Consider the following 25,330-nt stretch of genomic DNA (forward strand, 5'->3'; position numbering starts at 1 on the left):
TGGTCAAATAGGCCCAGGGCACAGGGACAAATTATTACATCTGATGTCAGAAAGTGGTTAATTAGCACCTACAGTAATATTATCCTACATTCTGGACCTCACGTGTCCTCTAGTGTTGAGCGATACCTTCCGATATCGGAAAGTATCGGTATCGGAAAGTATCGGCCGATACCGTCAAAGTATCGGATCTAATCCGATACCGATACCCGATCCCAATGCAAGTAAAATGCAATGAAAATATCGGAATTAAAATAAACCCTTTCTTAACTTGTAGGTTCATTCTACATGAAGGAAAACAACTAAGAATAATGTAGGATGTATTGGGGGACGTGGCGGAGACATTAAAGGCACATAGGTTTAGCCCAATCTAATAGAATAGCAGGATTTTGTTTTGTTTTTTATGACGTTCGGCGTTAGAAAGATTTTTACTATGTTAATTTTTTTTTTATTTTGTCAGATATTGATGTTTCACTACTTCCATGCCCTTCACCTTCTTTTTTACTTCTCCCACACTTTCTTCTTCATTATCCTCATCATCAGCTTCTTTGACATCAACTTCTTCACCTTATTCATCTTCTTCTTCATCTTCTACCTATTATTTTTTTTGTTACATTGTTCATATTCTTTTTATTTTACTATTATCTTCTTCGTATTCAACTTCTTCATCATATTCTTATTTGTGACAGGCATTCCCGTAGTTGTTATCTATAAAAGTTTGAAGATTACACCTTCCGTTCTGCCTGTCACAAAACAGTTACATTTGTCCGCGTTCAGTTTGGCCTGCAGCATCAGGCTTTATCCAGGGGCACCACGAGGAGGAACGGACTCACCCCCATACACTGCTTAGTCTTCTTCTGCTTATAATTTAGATAATATCTTTTGCTCTGATATTTAGTGTTATGCTTAATGTTCTTCTGCTCTTTGTTCTGCAGCCTCTTGTTCTTCTGCTTCTCGGTCTTCCAGGTCGTCGTCGTCTCCAGGGTCGTCGTCTCCGGGGTCGTCGTCATCGGGGTGGTCTTCAGGGTCATCGTCTCCAGGGTCGTCGTCATCACGGTGGTTGTCGTCTCTGGTGTCGTCGTCATCTTAGGTGTGGTCTTCCAGGTCATCGTGTTTAGTCTCTTGAACTTGGAAATGTAGCAGAAGGTACAAGAAGGCTGAGAAAATGCCGAGAAACAGCTGATGGAACTGGAACTCGGATGGCTACCCGAAGGTCCAAGAGCCAATGGAACTACCGAGGACCAGCTGACGTTACTGGAACCCGGTTACTAAGCAGGAGGTACCCGTGCCTGAAAGCACTACCAAGGACCACCTGACGTTGGTGGAACTCGGATACCCAGAGGGAGGCACCTAAGCCAAAGGCTCTGCCCGGAACCAGCTGACGGTACTGGAACCAGGATGGGGAGCAGAAGGTACAAGAGCAAAAGACACTGCCGAGAACCAGCTGACGATGCTGGAACCCGGATGGGTAGCCGAAGGTCCAAGAGCCAATGGAACTACCGAGGACCAGCTGACGTTACTGGAACCCAGTTACTAAGCAGGAGGTACCCGTGCCCGAAAGCACTACCAAGGACCACCTGACGTTGGTGGAACTCGGATACCCAGAGGGAGGCACCTAAGCCAAAGGCTCTGCCCGGAACCAGCTGACGGTGCTGGAACCAGGATGGGGACCTATTCAAGCTTGTCTTCCTAGAGCCCCAACTAGCAGTGTGGGAGCAAAGGGTCAGCAGGAGGAGGAGAGGGAGCAGAGTGTAGGCCGAAGCCTGCACTGGCGGCAGCTTTGGGTCTGTTGTGTCTGCGTGGCAGTTGCAGGACACGTTGCCGGCTGCACAGCAGGGGAACAGCTGGCGGTGCTGAACCCCACTGACACATTGGCTGGTGTTTTTCTCTGTGCAGCTAGCAGTACCGGGCCCCAACTGGCGGTGTTGGAGCCCGGGCTCTGCAGGGGGAGCAGAGTGTAGGCCGAAGCCTAATTGAACCAATTTCAAAGGTAACCTTTAACCCCCCCTCAGGTGTTACAAAGTAGAAGAGCCACAGCTTATGCAGCAGTAGTGCTGCACAAGTCAAAGGTTGCTCTTTTAATTTTTCTCCTTGCACACGCCGAATGAAACACGTATAACATTTAGCCCTTTATACAGTCAAACTGTGTTGGAGGCGCGAGTTCCCTTCGTAATGAGACGCAGCACAGATGTCAAGAATCCCACCTTGGTGCTGGGTGCAGCCTCCTGAGCGTTGTTATTTGCTGTACAGGAGTCTGCGCTGTCGTGTTATCCCCTGGCCTAGCGCTGTTAGCGCTGCCCATCTTCTGACATCATTTAATGTCGGCCGGTGCGGTTCGCGATGACCATGAATCCCAGCCCCGCAGTGTCTTAACATTGTTAAAACACTGCGGGGCTGGGATTCATGGCCTGGCGCAGCACATATGTTCGCCTCTCACACTCGGGTCCTTACACCCGCTTCAGACTGTGCGGCGTCAGCTGATCCCTTATCGCATGCCACGGCCATGAAGCCGCACAGTCTGAAGAAGGCGGAAGGAGATGAGGGACAGGCGAACTGATGCACTGCTCATGCCCATCAATCACACCCTCGCAGTCCCAATAAATAAGACACCGAGGGGCGTTGTGTGGGTCAGGGCGGCCGCAGAGGCGCAGGCAGCCAAACAATGATGCCAGAAGACGGGCAGCGCTACCAAGGGGGTTGCAGCGTGTCATTACAAAGGAAAGTCACACCTCCGGGACGGTTAAATGGTCACACAGAGGACACATTTTAGACGTGTTTTCAGTTCCACATGTGCGAGGAGAATACGTTTATGAGCCACCTTGCACACATGCAGCATTACCGCTGTACAAGGTGGCTGTAAAACGTACAAACGCCTGGGGGAGGGGGGACAGGTTCCCTTCAATTTCAGTTCTTGTGTCTGCGTGGCTTTTGCAGGACACGATGCCGGCTACACAGCAGGGGAACAGCTGGCGGTGCTGAACCCCACTGACACATTGGCTGGTGTTTTTCTCTGTGCAGCTAGCAGTACCGGGCCCCAACTGGCGGTGTTAGAGCCCAGGGTCAGCAGGAGGAGGAGAGGGAGCAGAGTGTAGGCCGAAGCCTGCACTGGCGGCAGCTTTGGGTCTGTTGTGTCTGCGTGGCAGTTGCAGGACACGTTGCCGGCTGCACAGCAGGGGAACAGCTGGCGGTGCTGAACCCCACTGACACATTGGCTGGTGTTTTTCTCTGTGCAGCTAGCAGTACCGGGCCCCAACTGGCGGTGTTGGAGCCCGGGCTCTGCAGGGGGAGCAGAGTGTAGGCCGAAGCCTAATTGAACCAATTTCAAAGGTAACCTTTAACCCCCCCTCAGGTGTTACAAAGTAGAAGAGCCACAGCTTATGCAGCAGTAGTGCTGCACAAGTCAAAGGTTGCTCTTTTAATTTTTCTCCTTGCACACGCCGAATGAAACACGTATAACATTTAGCCCTTTATACAGTCAAACTGTGTTGGAGGCGCGAGTTCCCTTCGTAATGAGACGCAGCACAGATGTCAAGAATCCCACCTTGGTGCTGGGTGCAGCCTCCTGAGCGTTGTTATTTGCTGTACAGGAGTCTGCGCTGTCGTGTTATCCCCTGGCCTAGCGCTGTTAGCGCTGCCCATCTTCTGACATCATTTAATGTCGGCCGGTGCGGTTCGCGATGACCATGAATCCCAGCCCCGCAGTGTCTTAACATTGTTAAAACACTGCGGGGCTGGGATTCATGGCCTGGCGCAGCACATATGTTCGCCTCTCACACTCGGGTCCTTACACCCGCTTCAGACTGTGCGGCGTCAGCTGATCCCTTATCGCATGCCACGGCCATGAAGCCGCACAGTCTGAAGAAGGCGGAAGGAGATGAGGGACAGGCGAACTGATGCACTGCTCATGCCCATCAATCACACCCTCGCAGTCCCAATAAATAAGACACCGAGGGGCGTTGTGTGGGTCAGGGCGGCCGCAGAGGCGCAGGCAGCCAAACAATGATGCCAGAAGACGGGCAGCGCTACCAAGGGGGTTGCAGCGTGTCATTACAAAGGAAAGTCACACCTCCGGGACGGTTAAATGGTCACACAGAGGACACATTTTAGACGTGTTTTCAGTTCCACATGTGCGAGGAGAATACGTTTATGAGCCACCTTGCACACATGCAGCATTACCGCTGTACAAGGTGGCTGTAAAACGTACAAATGCCTGGGGGAGGGGGGACAGGTTCCCTTCAATTTCAGTTCTTGTGTCTGCGTGGCTTTTGCAGGACACGATGCCGGCTACACAGCAGGGGAACAGCTGGCGGTGCTGAACCCCACTGACACATTGGCTGGTGTTTTTCTCTGTGCAGCTAGCAGTACCGGGCCCCAACTGGTGGTGTTAGAGCCCAGGGTCAGCAGGAGGAGGAGAGGGAGCAGAGGGTAGGCCGAAGCCTGCACTGGCGGCAGCTTTGGGTCTGTTGTGTCTGCGTGGCAGTTACAGGACACGTTGCCGACTGCACAGCAGGGGAACAGCTGGCGGTGCTGAACCCCACTGACACATTGGCTGGTGTTTTTCTCTGTGCAGCTAGCAGTACCGGGCCCCAACAGGCGGTGTTGGAGCCCGGGCTCTGCAGGGGGAGCAGAGTGTAGGCTGAAGCCTAATTGAACCAATTTCAAAGGTAACCTTTAACCCCCCCTCAGGTGTTACAAAGTAGAAGAGCCACAGCTTATGCAGCAGTAGTGCTGCACAAGTCAAAGGTTGCTCTTTTAATTTTTCTCCTTGCACACGCCGAATGAAACACGTATAACATTTAGCCCTTTATACAGTCAAACTGTGTTGGAGGCGCGAGTTCCCTTCGTAATGAGACGCAGCACAGATGTCAAGAATCCCACCTTGGTGCTGGGTGCAGCCTCCTGAGCGTTGTTATTTGCTGTACAGGAGTCTGCGCTGTCGTGTTATCCCCTGGCCTAGCGCTGTTAGCGCTGCCCATCTTCTGACATCATTTAATGTCGGCCGGTGCGGTTCGCGATGACCATGAATCCCAGCCCCGCAGTGTCTTAACATTGTTAAAACACTGCGGGGCTGGGATTCATGGCCTGGCGCAGCACATATGTTCGCCTCTCACACTCGGGTCCTTACACCCGCTTCAGACTGTGCGGCGTCAGCTGATCCCTTATCGCATGCCACGGCCATGAAGCCGCACAGTCTGAAGAAGGCGGAAGGAGATGAGGGACAGGCGAACTGATGCACTGCTCATGCCCATCAATCACACCCTCGCAGTCCCAATAAATAAGACACCGAGGGGCGTTGTGTGGGTCAGGGCGGCCGCAGAGGCGCAGGCAGCCAAACAATGATGCCAGAAGACGGGCAGCGCTACCAAGGGGATTGCAGCGTGTCATTACAAAGGAAAGTCACACCTCCGGGACGGTTAAATGGTCACACAGAGGACACATTTTAGACGTGTTTTCAGTTCCACATGTGCGAGGAGAATACGTTTATGAGCCACCTTGCACACATGCAGCATTACCGCTGTACAAGGTGGCTGTAAAACGTACAAACGCCTGGGGGAGGGGGGACAGGTTCCCTTCAATTTCAGTTCTTGTGTCTGCGTGGCTTTTGCAGGACACGATGCCGGCTACACAGCAGGGGAACAGCTGGCGGTGCTGAACCCCACTGACACATTGGCTGGTGTTTTTCTCTGTGCAGCTAGCAGTACCGGGCCCCAACTGGCGGTGTTAGAGCCCAGGGTCAGCAGGAGGAGGAGAGGGAGCAGAGGGTAGGCCGAAGCCTGCACTGGCGGCAGCTTTGGGTCTGTTGTGTCTGCGTGGCAGTTGCAGGACACGTTGCCGGCTGCACAGCAGGGGAACAGCTGGCGGTGCTGAACCCCACTGACACATTGGCTGGTGTTTTTCTCTGTGCAGCTAGCAGTACCGGGCCCCAACTGGCGGTGTTGGAGCCCGGGCTCTGCAGGGGGAGCAGAGTGTAGGCCGAAGCCTAATTGAACCAATTTCAAAGGTAACCTTTAACCCCCCCTCAGGTGTTACAAAGTAGAAGAGCCACAGCTTATGCAGCAGTAGTGCTGCACAAGTCAAAGGTTGCTCTTTTAATTTTTCTCCTTGCACACGCCGAATGAAACACGTATAACATTTAGCCCTTTATACAGTCAAACTGTGTTGGAGGCGCGAGTTCCCTTTGTAATGAGACGCAGCACAGATGTCAAGAATCCCACCTTGGTGCTGGGTGCAGCCTCCTGAGCGTTGTTATTTGCTGTACAGGAGTCTGCGCTGTCGTGTTATCCCCTGGCCTAGCGCTGTTAGCGCTGCCCATCTTCTGACATCATTTAATGTCGGCCGGTGCGGTTCGTGATGACCATGAATCCCAGCCCCGCAGTGTCTTAACATTGTTAAAACACTGCAGGGCTGGGATTCATGGCCTGGCGCAGTACATATGTTCGCCTCTCACACTCGGTCCTTACACCCGCTTCAGACTGCGGCGTCAGCTGATCCCTTATCGCATGCCACGGCCATGAAGCCGCACAGTCCGAAGAAGGCGGAAGGAGATGAGGGACAGGCGAAGAAATGCACTGTTCATGCCCATCAATCACACCCTCGCAGTCCCAATAAATAAGACACCGAGGGGCGTTGTGTGGGTCAGGGCGGCCGCAGAGGCGCAGGCAGCCAAACAATGATGCCAGAAGACGGGCAGCGCTACCAAGGAGCTTGTTGCGTGTCAATACAAAGGAAAATCACACCTGAGGGACGTTTTAATGGTCACAGAGGACACATTTTAGACGTGTTCAGTTCCACATGTGCGAGGAGAATAAGTTTCTGAGCCACCTTGCACACATGCAGCATTACTGTCGTACAAGGTGGCTGTAAAACGTAGAAACACCTGGGGGAGGGGGGACAGGTTTCCTTCAATTTCAGTTCTTGTGTCTGCGTGGCTGTTGCAGGACACGTTGCTGGCTGCACAGCAGGGGAACAGCTGGCGGTGCTGAACCCCACTGACACATTGGCTGGTGTTTTTCTCTGTGCAGCTAGCACATCTGGACCCCAACTGGCGGTGTTAGAGCCCAGGGTCAGCAGGAGGAGGAGAGGGAGCAGAGTGTAGGCCGAAGCCTGCACTGGAGCAAGTTGAAAGGGAACCTTTAACCCCCCCCCAGGCGTTTGTAGCTGAAAGAGCCATCGTGTACAGCACTAATGCTGGAAAAGGTAAACTTAGCTCTTTTAATTATGGTCCTTGCACATGCTGAACCTAACACTTATGAAAAGTGTCCCCTCCTACCGTGATACCGTCCGGTTGGTGGAACTTTCCTTTGTGATGTGACGCAGCACAGCTGTCATTCTTACCCCCTTGGCGCCGTGCGCCGCCTCCTCAGCGTTGTTTGAATCAGTCCCGGAGCCTGCGCTGTTAGGTTAGCCCTTGGCCATGCACACATTTTGCGCTGCCCGTCTTCTGACATCATTTGGTGTCAGGCTGGCTGAGCCTGGGCGGCCACGCTGGACGAGCTCCCGCCTCGCAGTGTCGTCTAATGTAATCCCAACGCGGGCCTAGGGTTCCGTGGCCATGCGCAGTGCATATCCTCACCTCTCACTCCCCTCCCTACGGCTTCTTCAGACTGTGCGGTGTCACGGCCATGGCATGCTATTAGGGATCAGCTGACACCGCACAGTCTGAAGAAGGGAGGGAGATGAGTGAGAGGTGGAGGTTCAGATATGCACTGCGAATGTCCATGGATCTCAGGCCCCCAGTGGGATGAAATCAGAAGACAGTACGAGGCGGGATCTCGGCCAGCGCGGCCGCACAGGCGCAGCCAGCCTGACACCAAATGATGTCAGAAGACGGGCAGCGCAAAATGTGTGCATGGCCAAGGGCTAACCTAACAGCGCAGGCTCCGGGACTGATTCAAACAACGCTGAGGAGGCGGCGCACGGCGCCAAGGGGGTAAGAATGACGGCTGTGCTGCGTCACATCACAAAGGAAAGTTCCACCAACCGGACGGTATCACGGTAGGAGGGGACACTTTTCATAAGTGTTAGGTTCAGCATGTGCAAGGAGCACCACGAAAAGAGGCACTTTTTCCCTTTGCATCATTACTGCTGCACAAGGTGGCTCCTTCAGTAACAAACGCCTGGGGGGGGGGACAGGTTCCCTTAAATTTAACTTGTTGTGCCTGCGTGGCTTTTGCAGGACACGTTGCCGTATACACAGCAGGGGAACAGCTGGCGGTGCTGAACCCCACTAACACATTGGCGAGGTGTTTGGCTCTGTGCGGACAGCACTTCTGGACGGCAACTAGCGGTGTTGGAGCCCAGGGACAGGAGGAGGAGGAGGAGGTGGAGGAGATAGGAGGTATTGCCACACACACAGCTGGGGAACAGCTGACGTTACTGAACCCCAATAACAGAGGAGGGACTGTTGGGACTGTGCGGACAGCAATTCTGGACGGCAACTAGCGGTGTTGGAGCCCAGGGACAGGAGGAGGAGGAGGAGGTGGAGGAGATAGGAGGGATTGCCACACACACAGCTGGGGAACAGCTGACGTTACTGAACCCCAATAACAGAGGAGGGACTGTTGGGACTATGCGGACAGCACTTCTGGACGGCAACTAGCGGTGTTGGAGCCCAGGGACAGGAGGAGGAGGAGGAGGTGGAGGAGATAGGAGGGATTGCCACACACACAGCTGGGGAACAGCTGACGTAACTGAACCCCAATAACAGAGGAGGGACTGTTGGGACTGTGCGGACAGCACTTCTCCTAGGCCCGCGGTGGGATTACATTAGAAGACACTGCGAGGCGGGCTCTCGGCCAGCGCGGCCGCACAGGCGCAGCCATCCTGACACCAAATGATGTCAGAAGACGGGCAGCGCTAAGTGTGCCTGGCCAAGGGATAACATAACAGCGCAGGCTCCGGGACGGAATCAAACAACGCTGAGGAGCCGGGGCACGGCGCCAAGGGGGTAGGAATGACGGCTGTGCTGCGTCATATTACGAAGGAAAGTCCCACCTCCGGGACGGTTTTACGGTATCAGTGGACACATTTTATAAGTGTTAAGTTCTGCGTGTGCAAGGAGCTAAACAAAAATAGCTACCTTTTCCTTGTGCAGCATTACTGCTGCACAAGGTGGCTCTTTCAGTAACAAACGCCTTGGGGGGGGGGGACAGGTTCCCTTACATTTCAGTTATTGTGTCAGCGTGGCGGTCGCAGGACACATTGCCGGCTACACAGCTGGGGATCAGCTGACGTTACTGAAACCCAATAACACTGGGTCGTATGTTTTGACTGTGCAGACGGCACTTCTGAGCCTCAACTGGCGGTGTTGGAGCCCAGGAATTAAAGTTCAGGTGGTAGAAAGATGAACACAACAGGAGACCTGGATACTGTAGACAGTCACCTAATTATTTAATCAGGAAGAGGAGTGGCAAATTCCTGCGAGATCCAGGCCTTGTTCATTTTCAGGAAAGTAAGCCGGTCAACGTTATCGGAGGATAGTCGCATGCGACGGTCAGTTAGTACACCACCTGCAGCACTAAAGACACGTTCCGATAATACACTGGCCGCAGGGCAAGACAGCACCTCCAATGCATACTGGCTTAGCTCTGGCCATGTATCCAGCTTTGAGACCCAAAACTTGAAAGGTGAAGTGCCGTCTGGGAGTACAACAAGAGGGCAAGACATGTAGTCTGTCACCATCTGACGGAACCGTTGCCTCCTGCTGACTGGAGCCGTCTGTGATGGTGTAGACTTTTGTGGCGGGCACAGAAAACTGTGCCACAGTTGGGCCATACTGGTCTTGCCTTGGGCAGAGGCACTGCTTCTGCTCCCTCTTTGTGCAGAGCCTCCACCACTGCCTGGACGCACTGAGCTGCTTTGGAATGCACTAGCAGCACTTCTCTCAGTTGGAATGGAGAAGATGATGGAATTCACCAGTGTGTCTTGGTACTCCCACATTTTTCGCTCCCGGTTCAACGGTGTGATAAAGCTTTCTACGTTGTCCCGGTAGCGAGGATCGAGGAGGGTGAACACTAGTGTTGAGCATTCCGATACCACAAGTATCGGGTATCGGCCGATATTTGCTGTATCGGAATTCCGATACCGAGATCCGATACTTTTGTGGTATCGGGTATCGGTATCGAAACAACATTAATGTGTAAAATACAACATTAATGTGTAAAATAAAGAATTAAAATAAAAAATATTGCTATACTCACCTCTCCGACGCAGCCTGGACCTCACCGAGGGAACCGGGAGCCTTCTTTGCTTAAAATGCGCGCTTTTCCTTCCTTCCGTGACGTCACGGCTTCTGATTGGTCGTGTGCCGCCCATGTGGCCGCGACGCGACCAATCACAGCAAGCCGTGACGTAATTTTCAGGTCCTTCTAGGCATTCTGTATTTTAAAATTACGTTCCGGCTTTGTGATTGGTCGAATCGCGGTCACATGGGCGACGTGACCAATCACAAGCCGTGATGTCACGGGAGGCAGGAGACGCGCGCATTTTAAAATGCGAGCGTATCCAGCCTCCCGTGACGTCACGGCTTGTGATTGGTCGCGTCGCCCATGTGGCCGCGACGCGACCAATCACAAGCCAGAACGTAATTTTAAAATCCTGAAGGACCTGAAATTACGTCACGGCTTGCTGTGATTGGTTGCGTCGCGGCCACATGGGCGACGCGACCAATCACAAGCCGTGACGTCACGGGAGGCTGGACACGCGCGCATTTTAAAATGCGCGCATCTCCTGCCTCCCGTAACGTCACGGCTTGTGATTGGTCGCGTCGCCCATGTGACCGCGACGCGACCAATCACAAAGCCGGAACGTAATTTTAAAATACTGAATGCCTAGAAGGACCTGAAAATTACGTCACGGCTTGCTGTGATTGGTCGCGTCGCGGCCACATGGGCGGCACGCGACCAATCAGAAGCCGTGACGTCACGGAAGGAAGGAAAAGCGCGCATTTTAAGCAAACAACGCTGCGGGTTCCCTCGGTAAGGTGCAGGCTGCGTCGGAGAGGTGAGTATAGCAATATTTTTTATTTTAATTCTTTATTTTACACATTAATATGGTTCCCAGGGCCTGAAGGAGAGTTTCCTCTCCTTCAGACCCTGGGAACCATCAGGGATACCGTCCGATACTTGAGTCCCATTGACTTGTATTGGTATCGGGTATCGGTATCGGATTGGATCCGATACTTTGCCGGTATCGGCCGATACTTTCCGATACCGATACTTTCAAGTATCGGACAGTATCGCTCAACACTAGTGAACACCCAATAATCAGACATGTTGAGAATGTGGGCGAAGTGGCTGTCGTTTCTCAGGCACTGCAGCATGTAATCCACCATGTGCTGCAGACTGCCAACTGCCCAAGAAACGCTGTCCCCTGCTGGAGGCGTGATCTCTGCCCGCTCGTCATCACCCCACCCTCGCTGTACACACTGAGTACTGGACAATTGTGTAACTCCCTCCTCTGGACGGATGTCTTCCTCCTCCATTGACTCCTCCTCATCCTCCTCAAAAACTGTCCCCTGCCTACGCGTTTGTGAGGAACCACGTGGCGCTGACTGTCCAGAAGATGATGGAAATGCTGAATCCTCATCCTCCACCTCTTCCACAACATCATCCCTTAGCGCTTGCAGTGATTTTTCAAGCAGGCAGATAAGGGGGACAGTCATGCTGACTAGTGCATCATCTGCACTCGCCATCCGCGTGGAATAATCAAAGGGACGCAAAACCTGGCAGACGTCATTCATAGTGGCCCACTCTGTGGTTGTGAAGTCTGTACGGCGCTGAGTGCGACTTCTTTGCGCCTGAAGCAGCTGGTACTCCATTACAGCTTGCTGCTGCTCACACAACCGCTCCAACATATGTAACGTGGAATTCCACCTGGTAGGTAGGTCACATATGATGCGATGTTCCGGCAGGCGGTGTCGGCGCTGCAGAGCCGCAATGCGCGCTTTTGCCGTGCTGGAACGCCGCAAGTGAGCACACTCTAGGCGGACCTTGTGCAGCAGTGCATCAAGATCCGGATAGTCCCTCAAAAAACTCTGCACGACCAAATTGAGCACATGTGCCAGACATGGGATGTGAGTGAGGTTGCCGAGGCCCAGAGCTGCCACCAGATTTCGGCCATTATCACACACTACCATGCCTAGCTGGAGATTCGCTGGCACAAACCACACATCGCTCTCCTGCTTGATGGCATTCCAGAGCTCCTGCGCTGTGTGGCTTCGATTCCCCAAATAAATTAATTTCAAGACGGCCTGTTGACGTTTGGCCACGGCTGTGCTCATGTCGGTCGTAACAGGTAAACGTTCATCACGGGTCCATGTGGAGGTGGACTGTGACGGCTCCTGCAGCGATGATTCTGAGGAACTGGTGTAAGAGGAGGAGTCAATGCGTACAGAATGGATTCCTGCAATCCTTGGAGTGGGCAGGACACGTCCTGCGCCACTCGCACGGTCTGTACCCGGCTCAACGACATTAACCCAATGGGCAGTGAGGGAAAGGTATCGCCCCTGTCCATGTTGACTGGTCCACGCATCGGTGGTGAGGTGGACCTTGCTACTGACGGCGTTCAGTAGTGCGTGTTTTATGTGTCCCTCCACATGCTTGTGCAGGGCAGGGATGGCTTGCCTGCTGAAGTAAAAGTGGCTGGGCACATTGTACTGTGGGACTGCCAATGACATCAAGTCACGGAAGCTGTCAGTCTCCACCAGCCTGAATGACAGCATTTCCAGTGACAGAAGTTTGGCAATGCCTGCAGTCAGAGCCTGTGCTTGTGGGTGGTTTGACGAGAAAGGCCGCCTTTTCTCCCATGCCTGTACTACCGATGGCTGTAGACTGGGCTGGGAGTGTGTGGATGACTGGGAAAGTGGTGCTGCGGGTGGAATTACAGCGGGTCTCTGGACAACAGGGCCAGAGGTTCTTCCACGGCGATCCTGGGAGGAAGCCGAACCAGCTGCGTGTGAGCTGAAGGAAGAGGCAACACGAGCTGAAGAGGTGGTAGCTGCCGCTGTTGGTTGGCCTAGCTCTTCAGTGTGTTTTTCTAACTCCGCCGGGTGCCTGGTGCGCACATGTTTCCACATGTTGGAGGTATTGAGGTTGCTGACATTTTTCCCTCTTTTGACTTTGTGATGACACACCTTGCATTTGACATAGCAAATGTCATCTGCAACTGTGTCAAAAAAGGACCAGGCACTGCAAGTAAGTCTTGGGAACGCCCTTTTTGGCTTTTGGAAGAGACATGCTCCTAACGGGTGCCAAAGCGGAGGCTGCAGGATCCGCAGTCTTCCCCCTCCCTCTCCCTCTTTGGGCCGTACGGGGAATCTCTTCCTCAGAGCTGCTCCCACCACCTTCCTGTCCCTCACGCCAAGATGGGTCAAGGACCTCACCATCTACACTACCCTCTGCCCCCAACTGCTCCTCCTGGGTAGTCTCAGCAGCAGAGCACGCACCAGTAAGTGGCACCTGAGTGTCATCATCAGCTGATGCGGCCTGCGATGTGGTGAACGGAGCCACTGGCCCACCCGCCTCTTCAGAGGAAGAGAGAAAAAGCTGTTGGGCATCACTGCACCCTGCCTCTTCTTCCATTTCTCCAATGCTGCTTGGCTGGCCCCCTGTTTCCAAGCCAAGAGATTCAGAGAACAGAAGTAGAGACGGCTCCTGTCCTGGGCTCTCTGTCTGCCTGGGCAATTTGGCAGGTGGTGAAGAGACAGATGGCTGCTCTCCAGTGCTCTGTGTCTGAGAGGATGTGGCACTAATTGAAGTTGATGCATTAGCTGCCATCCATCCGACAACGGCTTCAATTTGTTCTTCACACAGCAGCGGTGTACGGCGCTCTGCGACAAAGCTGCGCATGAATGACTGTTCCCTGGTGAAAGTGGGTGCTGATGAGTCACCGGTGCCCGCAGCAGGCACAGAATCCCCACGTCCCCTCCCTGCTCCGCGCCCCCGCCCACGCCCACGTGCCTTACTCACTGCCTTCTTCATCTTGGTTGACTGATAAAGATAAGCAGAAAAGTACTAACGGATTTGTGTGCTTATTCCTGAACAACTCCTCCTAACAGGTATAAGAAACACTAATTTTCTAAAGTGTGGACTAGACTTTAATATGAGCTAATGTGGCCTACACAAATGTAAAGTGGTGTCACTGGTGTGTTTGGTGAACTTTATTATTTATTTATTTTTGGGGGGCTGAACTGACAACAGATAGAGCTGCAGTCACACGGAGACCGTGCAGACAGCCGTAAACGGCGCTGCAAGGCCCAAAAACCCTCCTCTACGTTATCCTATGTAGTGTTTTTCCACAAGTTAGCTGGAGATGGGTGGAAAGACACTAATAGGAATTTTTTGAAAAAATGTGCAGCAGCCTGCACTACTTAAAACAAAATGAAAATTGATTTTGCGGTATGACGCAGTGAAGAACCCTGAGCTGGAGACAACCATGCTATGGCTGCTCACAGACTACAGGGCGAGCTGCAGTCACACGGAGACCGTGCAGACAGCCGTAAACGGCACTGCAAGGCCCAAAAACCCTCCTCTACGTTATCCTATGTAGTGTTTTTCCACAAATTAGCTGGAGACGGGTGGAAAGACACTAATAGGAATTTTTTGAAAAAATGTGCAGCAGCCTGCACTACTTAAAACAAAATGAAAATTGATTTTGCGGTATGACGCAGTGAAGAACCCTGAGCTGGAGACAACCAGGCTATGGCTGCTCACAGACTACAGGGCGAGCTGCAGTCACACGGAGACCGTGCAGACAGCCGTAAACGGTGCTGCAAGGCCCAAAAACCCTCCTCTACGTTATCCTATGTAGTGTTTTTCCACAAATTAGCTGGAGACGGGTGGAAAGACACTAATAGGATTTTTTTGAAAAAATTAGCAGCAGACTACACTACTTGGAAAAAAAAAAAAAAGAACAGTATGAGGCAATGAACCACCCTCCCTGAACTGAATACAACCAGCTATGGATGGCCTATGTGGCTGCACTCAGACTAGAGAGTGGGCTGCACTCACACACACACACACACAGACCTTGCAGATCGCTGTGAAAACAGCGCTACAAGGCAAAAGCAAGGTGAATAGTAGGTGAACACAGCGGTTGCTAAATTAGCCTTTGGAAAGCACAAAGAAGCAAATCGCTATCTCTAAACTGGCCCTCAGTCAGCAAACAGCGTCCTGTCACTAACTGAATTCACAGCAGAGTGAGCGCAAAATGGCGCCAGCGACTTTTAAACTGCATCATGACATCATTTCAGCAGCCAATCACAGCCATGCCAGTAGTTTCATGCCCTCCATGCTGAACAGGATGTGCCCACACTTGGAATCATTCTCATTGGATGAATTTGTGCAGTTTGAATCTGTGAACTTCCGATTCCGGTATCCGATACGCGGCAAGTATCAGAATCCCGGTATCGGAATTCCGATACCGCAAGTATCGGCCGATACCCGATACTTGCGGTATCGGAATGCTCAACACTAGTGTCCTCCCATTCTGGACCCCATGGGTCCTCCCATTCTGCCTCATGTCTCTCCATATTGCCCCCATAGTCATCCGTAATCGTCATATATAGTAGTATAATGCAGCCCCATAGCAGTATAATGCAGCCCCACAGCAGCATAAGGCACCCCCATAGTAGTATAATGCAGCCCCATAGTAATATAATGCACCCCATAGTGGTATAATGCACCCCCATAGTGGTATAATGCACCTCATAATATAATGCAGCCCCATAGTATAATCCACCCCCATAGTGGTATAATTCACTTCATAGTAGTATAATGCACCTCATAGTATAATGCAGACCCATAGTATAATGCACCTCATAGTATAAAGCAGCTCCATATTATAATGCACCCCCATAGTGGTATAATGCACCCCCCTGGTGGTATTATGCACTTCATAGTGGTATAATGCACCTCATAGTATAATGCACCCCCATAGTAGTATAATGTAGCCCCATCATAGTATAATGCACCCCCATAGTGGTATAATGCACTCCATAGTAGTATAATGCACCTCATAGTATAATGTATCCCCATAATAGTATAATGCACCTCATAGTATATTGCACCCCCATAGTAGGATAATGCAGCCCCATACTGTGGCTTTCTAGAAAAAAAAAGTTTCTCCTTTCCTGGCCGAGGTCCAGTGGTGTCCTCCGCTCTATACATCTGAGGTACATACCGTCAAATGACAGTGATGACATAAGCGGCTACGTGCCCGCTGATGTCAGCGGCCGGTCTGAGATTGGTAACTGTTGCTGTGTGGGAGGAATCTCCCACAAGGCAACAGATTTGAAGTATCCATGCGTCTGAGGACGCACAATCAGTTGAGCCAGCAGAATCCTGCCACTAGGGCCCATTGAGCAGAGGAGAGGTTCCCACTGTGGGCCCCCTCTGCTTGCCAGGCCCCAAATGCCAGTTAAAGCAGTAATGCCATTCTTTTCAGAAGTGCACAAAACTATGGCTGACGGCACTTTTTTGAAATCCTAAAAAGACGTACACCGCCTGATCACAGGTCAGATGGCGTCCGCAGTTCCTCCATCTGCCTCATTATAAGGAATCTACTGCCAGGAGTTTCATCTGATTCACGTATTTCAGAGATTTACACAGAAATCCGTATGTAAGTGCTCACCACAGAGCACAGGATAAATATGCGCCGAGCCTTACTGCAATCTTTGGAAGGCAGAATGAAAAAATCAACAGCATGTGAACAATTGGTTTTAGTTACTTTTTGCGCCTGTCCTCGAGCAATATAAGTGATTAGAACATGTTATTCTTTGGGTCGGTGCGATTACAGCGATACCAGATTTGTATCGGGTTTTTATGTTTGACAGCTGTCACACACTAAAAGACACTTTTTATTGCAAAAGATAGTTTTTGCATCACCACATTTTGAGAGCTATAATTTTTCCATATTTTGGCCCACAGAGTGATGTGATGTTTTGTTTTGTGTAGGACAAGTTGATGTTTTTATTGGTACCATTTTTGAGCACATGACATTTTTTGATCACTTTCTATTCCGATTTTTAGGAGGCAGAATTAACTAAAACCAGCAATTCAGAAATTTATTTTGGGGGGAGGTTTATGCCGTCACTTGTGCAATAAAATTGATGAGGCAGTTTTAGTCTTCAGGTCAGTACGATTACAACTATGACTCATTCATATAGTTGTATTATGTTTTGGCGCTTTTATACAATAAAAACTGTTTTATAGAAAAAATAATTATTTTTGCTTCGCTTTATTCCAAAAGCTCCAACTTTTTAATTTTCCACTTTTCTGGGCGAATCAAGGACGAACTGGAAAGTCATGATATACCTACCTCAACGGATGACCTGGTGTCCCTGACAACCTGGATAAACATCAGGTTTCAGTAGCTTTCCAAGGAGGTGACTCACGAGAGAAGACCTGTGTGCCTAGCTCCAACCTTTCAAAGGTCGGTCAATCAGCAAACCTCAGCTTCGGCTCCTCCCCTAGAGTCTATGCAGATTTACAAGGTGAAGATGGCTAAGCATCTACAGGAGACTAGTCAGGTAGAGAGTAGATGCTTCTATTGTGGCAGTCCAGAGCATGTAATCCATTCCTATCCAGAGAACTTGGGAAACTCCAGAGCCTAGGGTCTATTGGAGAGGTTGCCCTGGACGTGAATCGCTCCTCTCCATCGTTGACTCTGTCAGTATCTGTTTCTTGTGGCAATATCCGTTTTGTCAAGACAGCCGATCTGGACTCTGGTTCCTCAAGTAATCTCATCCAACAGGCAGTAGTGGAGCTTTATTAAAGCACAATCCGATGTTTACAGGATCCTATTGTTATTTTGTCAGTGGATAGTAAACTGTCAGTATTCCAGGTTTTCCAAATCACCTTGTGAATGATCTTGCCCTTTGTTAAGATGGAGTTTGCTGTTTTTGTCTGCCCTACTTCCTGTTCGTTTGTTTAAAACCTGGTTCAGGTGTCAGCTTCCTTGCTGGAGTATTCTGCTTCTGTTCCCCTTCAGCTCAACTGCTTGTTCTGAGTGTGCCTCTACCTCTGGCTCTGGACATTCTCTGCATATGTAAGCTACACTATCTATGTTATCATTAGTCTGTTGACTTTGGGACTTAACCCTTGGTTCACTCCTCCTGGTAAGAACTGTGTTTTTGAACTATGTTTCTGGACTATGTTTCTGGACTGTGTGTTGCTACTTAATCTTTCATTTACTTCCCCTGGTGGGAGCTGTTGGAAACAACACCAGTATAATACTTTATTGTGAACTAGTTTCTGAACTTACCCGTGTTCATGCCACACCTGGGATTAACTTGTGGACTTGTTCTGGACTTCCCTGTGTTTACTTCTTACCTGGATTTGACTCTTTCTGCACCGACAGTGTTTTGGATGTGCACCACGTCACCTGTCACACTCACCTTTTGATCACCTTGCTGAGGACTCTGCCTTAATAACTCTGCCGATTTGCTGTATATGTGTCAAGGACTTGTTTCATTGCAGGTCACTGCGGGTTATTAGTATATTGTTTTGGGTGTTATTGCTGTTGTACAAATATACTATTTGCACTAAAGAAACCCGTCTCTGTCTGTTCATTGCCCCATCCTATCAGAATCCTCAAGTTCCTACAATAGTATTACATAAACCTTTTTCTGTGACCATCCTTTTCATTTCTGAGCCAGTGAAACTTTGGGTAGGAATTAGTTATGAGCGAATATACTCGTTACTCGAGATTTCCCGAGCACGCTCGGGTGTCCTCCGAGTATTTTTTAGCGCTCGGAGTTTAAGTTTTTAGTGCCACAGCTGAATGATTTACATCTGTTAGCCAGCATAAGTACATGTGGGGATTCCCTAGCAACCAGGCAACCCCCACATGTACTTATGCTGGCTAACAGATGTATATTATTTAGCTGCAGTGCAGAAAACTAAAACTCTGAGCTCTAAAAAATGCTCGGAGGACACCTGAGCGTGCTCGGGAAATCTCGAGTAATGAGTATATTCACTCATCACTAGTAGGAATGTTACCCTCGGAGAAGATTCCTCTCCATGTACTGTCGAGTCTGTATCACTCTCTGTTTCTAAGGCTGCCATGGCTGCGGAGACACGAGCCTGTCTTGAATTGGAAATCCTTAGAAGTGCTCCATTGGGGAGAGGAGTGCCACAAGAGTTGTCTGGTCCCCATCCGTCCTGCTTGTCCTCCGACTTCTCCATCTAAGGGCTCATTTCCACTGGCGAGAGACAAATCGGTCCGTAATCTGGACTGAAAAAACGGATGTAACGTATGCGATTGTCATGCGAGTGTCATGCGAGTGCAATGCAATTTTTAATCGCATCATCCGTATGACATCCGTATTACTGTCCGATTTGTACGCACCGGTGTCCTTTGAAAAGCCGGCAAATCAGTGCTGTGTACAGTAAAATCACACTGACAGGTTAGAATAGAGTAGATATATACACATAGAATAGGTATATATACATATATATATGTCAGTGAGACACCTATATATGTATATTTATATTTAATGCAGCGCAAGATAGCATTAAAGCCGCTAATTCAATTACCGGCTTTTCATTTCTCCTTCCCAAACCCGACAGGATATGAGACATGGTTTACATACAGTAAACCATGTCATATCCCCCTTTTTTTTGCATATTCCACACTACTAATGTTAGTAGTGTGTATGTGCAAAATTTGGCCACTGTAGCTATTAAATTTAAGGGTTAAATTGCGGAAAAAATTGGCGTGGGCTCCCGCGCAATTTTCTCCGCCAGAGTAGTAAAGCCAGTGACTGAGGGCAGATATTAATAGCCAGGAGAGGGTAAATGGTTATTGGCCCCCCCGTGGCTAAAAACATCTGCCCCCAGCCACCCCAGAAAAGGCACATCTGGAAGATGCACCTATTCTGGCACTTGGCCACTCTCTTCCCACTCCCGTGTAGTGGTGGGATATGGGGTAATGAAGGGTTAATGCCACCTTGCTATTGTAAGGTGACATTAAGCCAGATTAATAATGGACAGGCGTCAATTATGACACCTATCCATTATTAATCCCATTGTATGAAAGGGTTAAAAAAACACACACATGATTAAAAAGTATTTTAATGAAATAAACACACAGGTTGTTTTAATATTTTATTGCTCTCTCAATCCATGTGATGACCCTCGCTTGGAAAAATAATAAACCAACAATATACATACCTTCAGATGACCTGTCACGTCCCACAAGGTAATCCATCTGAAGGGGTTAAAATATTTTACAAGCAGGAGCCCTGCTATAATGCAGCTGTGCTCGTGCTTGTAAGCCCCGGGGAATGAAGGAAATGTAGGTCAATGACCTATAGTTACCTTCAGTCGCGGTGATGCGCCCCCTGCTGGTTGTCCTCATATGACCTCGAGCGTGGGAAAAAGTTCCCAGGCTGCTGTTCATGAGGACATCCACCAGGGGGCGCATCACCGCGACTGAAGGTAACTATAGGTCATTGACCTACATTTCCTTCATTCCCCGGGGCTTACAAGCACGAGCACAGCTGCATTATAGCAGGGCTCCTGCTTGTAAAATATTTTAACCCCTTCAGATGGATTACCTCGTGGGACGTGACAGGTCATCAGAGAGGGTATGTATATTGTTGGTTTATTATTTTTCCAAGCGAGGGTCTTCACATGGATTGAGAGAGCAATAAAATATTAAAACAACCTGTGTGTTTATTTCATTAAAATACTTTTTAATAATGTGTGTGTGTTTTTTTAACCCTTTCATACAATTGGATTAATAATGGATAGGTGTCATAATTGACGCCTCTCCATTATTAATCTGGCTTAATGTCACCTTACAATAGCAAGGTGGCATTAACCCTTCATTACCCCATATCCCACCGCTACACGGGAGTGGGAAGAGAGTGGCCAAGTGCCAGAATAGGCGCATCTTCCAGATGTGCCTTTTCTGGGGTGGCTGGGGGCAGATGTTTTTAGCCACGGGGGGGCCAATAACCATGGACCCCCTCCTGGCTATTAATATCTGCCCTCAGTCACTGGCTTTACCACTCTGGCGGAGAAAATTGCGCGGGAGCCCACGCCAATTTTTTCCGCCATTTAACCCTTTATTTTAGCAGCTACAGCGGCCAAATTTTGCACATACACACTACTAACATTAGTAGTGTGGAATATGCAAAAAATAAGGGATATGAGATGGTTTACTGTATGTAAACCATGTCTCATATCATGTCGGGTTTGTGAAGGAGAGAGCAAAAGCCGGCAATTGAATTAGCGGCTTTTATGCTATCTAGTGCTGCATTAAATATAAATATACATATATAGGTGTCTCACTGACATATATATATGTATATATACCTATTCTATGTGTATATATCTACTCTATTCTAACCTGTCAGTGTGATTTTACTGTACACCGCGCTGAATTGCCGGCTTTTCAAAGGACACCGGTGCGTAAAAATTGGACAGAACTCGCATGGTGCGAGTGCTGTGCGATTTTTTTCTCGCACCCATTGACTTGCATTGGCGAGTCTCGTCCGAGACTCACAGCAAATCGCAGCATGCTGCGATTTTTTTCTCAGTCCGATTTCGACTGAGAAAAAAATTGCAAATGAAAAGACACCTATTGAATAACATTGGTCCGAGTGCAATCCGATTTTTTATCGGATTGCACTCGTCCGTTTTCCTCGCCAGTGGAAATGAGCCCTAACTTACAGTATCTGGCTTGCCTGCACCATATTGGACGTATGTCGATGACTTCGACAAGAAGGAGGCTGAAATGCTGATCTGTTAGTGATCTATTAGTGATCGTTCTGTCCCATCATTCTTTCTCAGCTGGTGGAAAGAGGCCGGGAAACAAGCGTTGAACAACTTCAGTATTGTCGATCAAACTCATTTAGCGGCCTGAACTCAGCACTTGTAAATACAACCAAAATGCTTTTTTGTGATGTGCAATATGTTAGCATTTGGGGCCCCATTTTAAACTTTGCCTAGGGCCCCACTTTGCCTAAAACCGGCCCTGCCTACAAGTGTACATAGATATACAGTCACCATGTGACAAGTGGGCCTGTGTAACTTCAAATGCCAGGGCTGAATTTTAGTCCCAGTCCAGCCCTGCTCCGAGCTGTTTGTTAGTCTTGAAAGTTCCAGAGTCTACAAGAAACTGGACCTTCGGGGAGGGCATACAACCTGATCCGAATACACCAGGAAGATGAATTGAAGACGGCCTTTAATACCCATGATGGCCACTATGGGTATCATGTAATGCTGTTTGGACTATGTAATGCCCCTGCAGTCTTTGAAGAACTGGTGAATGATATCTTCCGGGATTTTCTCTACATGTGTGTAGTAGTTTAGTTGGATGATATCTTGGTGTCCTCCCTCTATCTGCCTTCACACAGAAGAGATTTTACCCAGGTTCTGCAGAGTTTAAAGAAGAATTGTCTGTGTGCCAATGAAGTGTGTCTTTAAGCAGACCTCTCTTCTCTTAGGTACATTATCTCTGAGACCGGCCTGAAAATGGATCCCAAGTTGGTGAGCCCAAATGACTCTCGCAGCTCTATGTCATTCACAGAGTATACAGATCACCTGAAATGATTAAAATGGGTCTTACAAATTATTCTGGATGCCTGAAGTGCGCCCAACAGGCAGTAGGAATATTGCACATTTTATGGTCATGCCATTTTTTTAACGAACTCATCCGCATGCGCATGCCTGTGTATATTTGACGGAAATTTGCCACCTCAAAAATTGCAACATTGTGCGGTAGCTGCGCCCTGCCGCACACCACGAAAAGATGCATGCATAAGCAAACGCGGGCGAATGCATGCAAACACATGCACCTGCGTCTACAATGTTAAAGATAGGAAATCAAGACGCATGCGGATCTATGCATCGGAAACGCTGCGGACACAACCACAAATGTGAAACCAGCCTAAAACAGGCCTTCTCTTCAGCTCCTGTGTTGCATCGTCCGGACAATAATAACCAGCTCTTTCTGGAGGTGGATGCTTCTTCCTCAGGGGCCAGAGTTGTTCTTACCCAGAAGTCCTCATCTGGCTGCATGGTGACCTGCAGCTTCTTTTTCAAAATCTTCTCTGTTCCTGAACGCAATTCCTTAATAGGTAATTGAGAACTGCTAGCGATAGAACTGGCGCTGGAAGAGTGTCGATTTTTGCCGGAAGGGGCTATGCATCCTGGAGCGCCCCCAGACGCAGGGCCGCGGGGTACTCGATAACGGGCCTCTCTGTCTCGGTCTTGGGGTTGTCACGGTGGCCTAACCCGGTCCGTGACCCTGCTAAGGGGCGTCCAATTAAAGGTGGTGGTGCGTGGTGCGATTAAATAATGAAGCCACAGGGTTGCAGTCTCTTTACCTCTTTACTGTAGGCTTCAGGATCCGCAATCCGGAGCACTGCTAACAGGGCTGGCTGAGACCGGCTGGTCCGAAGGCACATCCAGAGTTCCCTTTGTAGGTGGAAATCAGTGCCTACCTTCTAGCGCCTGTGTGTTGTAGTACTTCCCTGCTGGGCACCACGGGATAGTCCTCACAACTGTTGTGTCTGTTCCTGATGTTCTTTCTCACAACTCTCGTTTCTATTCTGATGTTCGTTCTCTCCGTACCCAGATGATTTGGCTAGGACGCACCCGTATGGCGGGTAGGCCTGGAGTTCTTCCGGGACCCTAGTGTCGCCCCTCTCCCACAATTGCCTCCTATGTCTGCTTAGGTGATTTAGGTGAGACAGCCAACCTATAATTAACTGTCCTGCCGCTGTTTGAAGTAATGCTTGGAGCCCAATACTTCCTCGGCGTTCCGGCCACTGGCTACATGCCTCAGTAGGATGTTGCCTCGATCTTACGGCACGACTCCTACTGGTGTTATCTCCTTTTTTGCTGTGATCTCGTTTCTCACTTCTCCACAATAAACCTCGCTTCTTGTTCTTTCTTGAGATACCGCCGCAATGTAGTGCAGGCGCGGTTCCTTAACGTTCTGCCTTGTTCTCTAGGCCTCTGTCAGGATCCCACCCCTGACAGGGACCCCCCTGAATCTTCCCCCGCAACACCCTCTGCCACAGGATGTTGCCTGGTTCCAACCCAGTCAGCTTCTCTCTAACTTTCTATCCAACCCCCAGTTTTACCAGATTGTGAGGAGTGGCCTAATACATAGTACCCTTTGCTCCCCCTGGAGGCCAGACTGTGAAGTGTATTGGTGCCTGTGATACCTGGTCAGGTGAACTCCTTAAGTGCCATCGGATATACCATCACTCCCCTTAGTGGCGGAGCAACAGTACTGCAACGACCAGGACTCTGGGGCGCTGCAATCCAATGGTTATCTACACTGACCACAGAATCTAGCCTATCTGCAGACCACACAGTGGCTTAACCCATGACATGACAGGTGGTCTCTGTTCTTCGCCCGCTTCAACTTTACTCTCCATTTCTGGCCGACCGATAAGGATGTCAAGGCGGACGCACTCTCCAAATTGTTTCTGTCTTCTGACCAGGACGAGTAGTCTGAACACATCAGTGAGCCCTCCAAAATAATTACAGTCACTCAATTGGATTTGTCTCATTTCACTTCTGGAAAGATTTACGTTGCTGAACCTGATAGGAAGCAGGTCCTTCTCTGGGGTCACTGGTCTAAGTTGGCTGGCCATGCCGGACAGAAGAAAACATCTCTACACTATTGGTGGCCGAACCTGCACAAGATATTGTGGATTGTGTGTCTGCCTGTCCCTCTTGTGCCCTCTGCCTGTCCTTTATCCGTACCATCTGTTCACTGGCAGCATATTTCAATTTATTTCATCAGTGATCTTCTAGTATTGGCTGGGTGTACCGTCATCTGAGTGGTTGTGGATCGCTTCTCCAAGATGGCTCACTTCACATTCACTACACTGTCCGGTCTTCCATATGCTCCAGTGCTTGCAGAAAACTTTATTCTACATATTTTCCGACTCCATTTTCTACAGCTCCATATTGTCTCAGATATAGGCGTACAGTTTACTTCTCGCTTCTGGAGGGTCACCTGCAAGCTACTGAATGTCACTTAGGATTTCTCCTTGACCTACCATCCTCACTCTAATGGCCAGGTAGAGCAGGTCACTTAGATCCTAACTAACTTCCTCAGACACTTCGTCGATGCCTACCACAGTAAGAGGGCCGAACTCCTGCCTTTGGTCAAATTCTCATAAAACAATTATGAAAGCGTATACTCTGCCAAATCTGCGTTCTTTGTGGTCTACGGTCAACATCCCAATATTCAGTTCCCTGAGTCTACCTCCTCTAATATACCTGCTATGCTGTTGAATGCTTCATCAAAGGTTTTTCTAAAATCTGGGAGGACACAAAGTCCACCTCACTGAAATCCTCTGAAC

The sequence above is a fragment of the Ranitomeya variabilis genome, chromosome 1 (assembly GCF_051348905.1).
Source record: "Ranitomeya variabilis isolate aRanVar5 chromosome 1, aRanVar5.hap1, whole genome shotgun sequence".
In the NCBI taxonomy this organism is placed as follows: Eukaryota; Metazoa; Chordata; class Amphibia; order Anura; family Dendrobatidae; genus Ranitomeya; species Ranitomeya variabilis.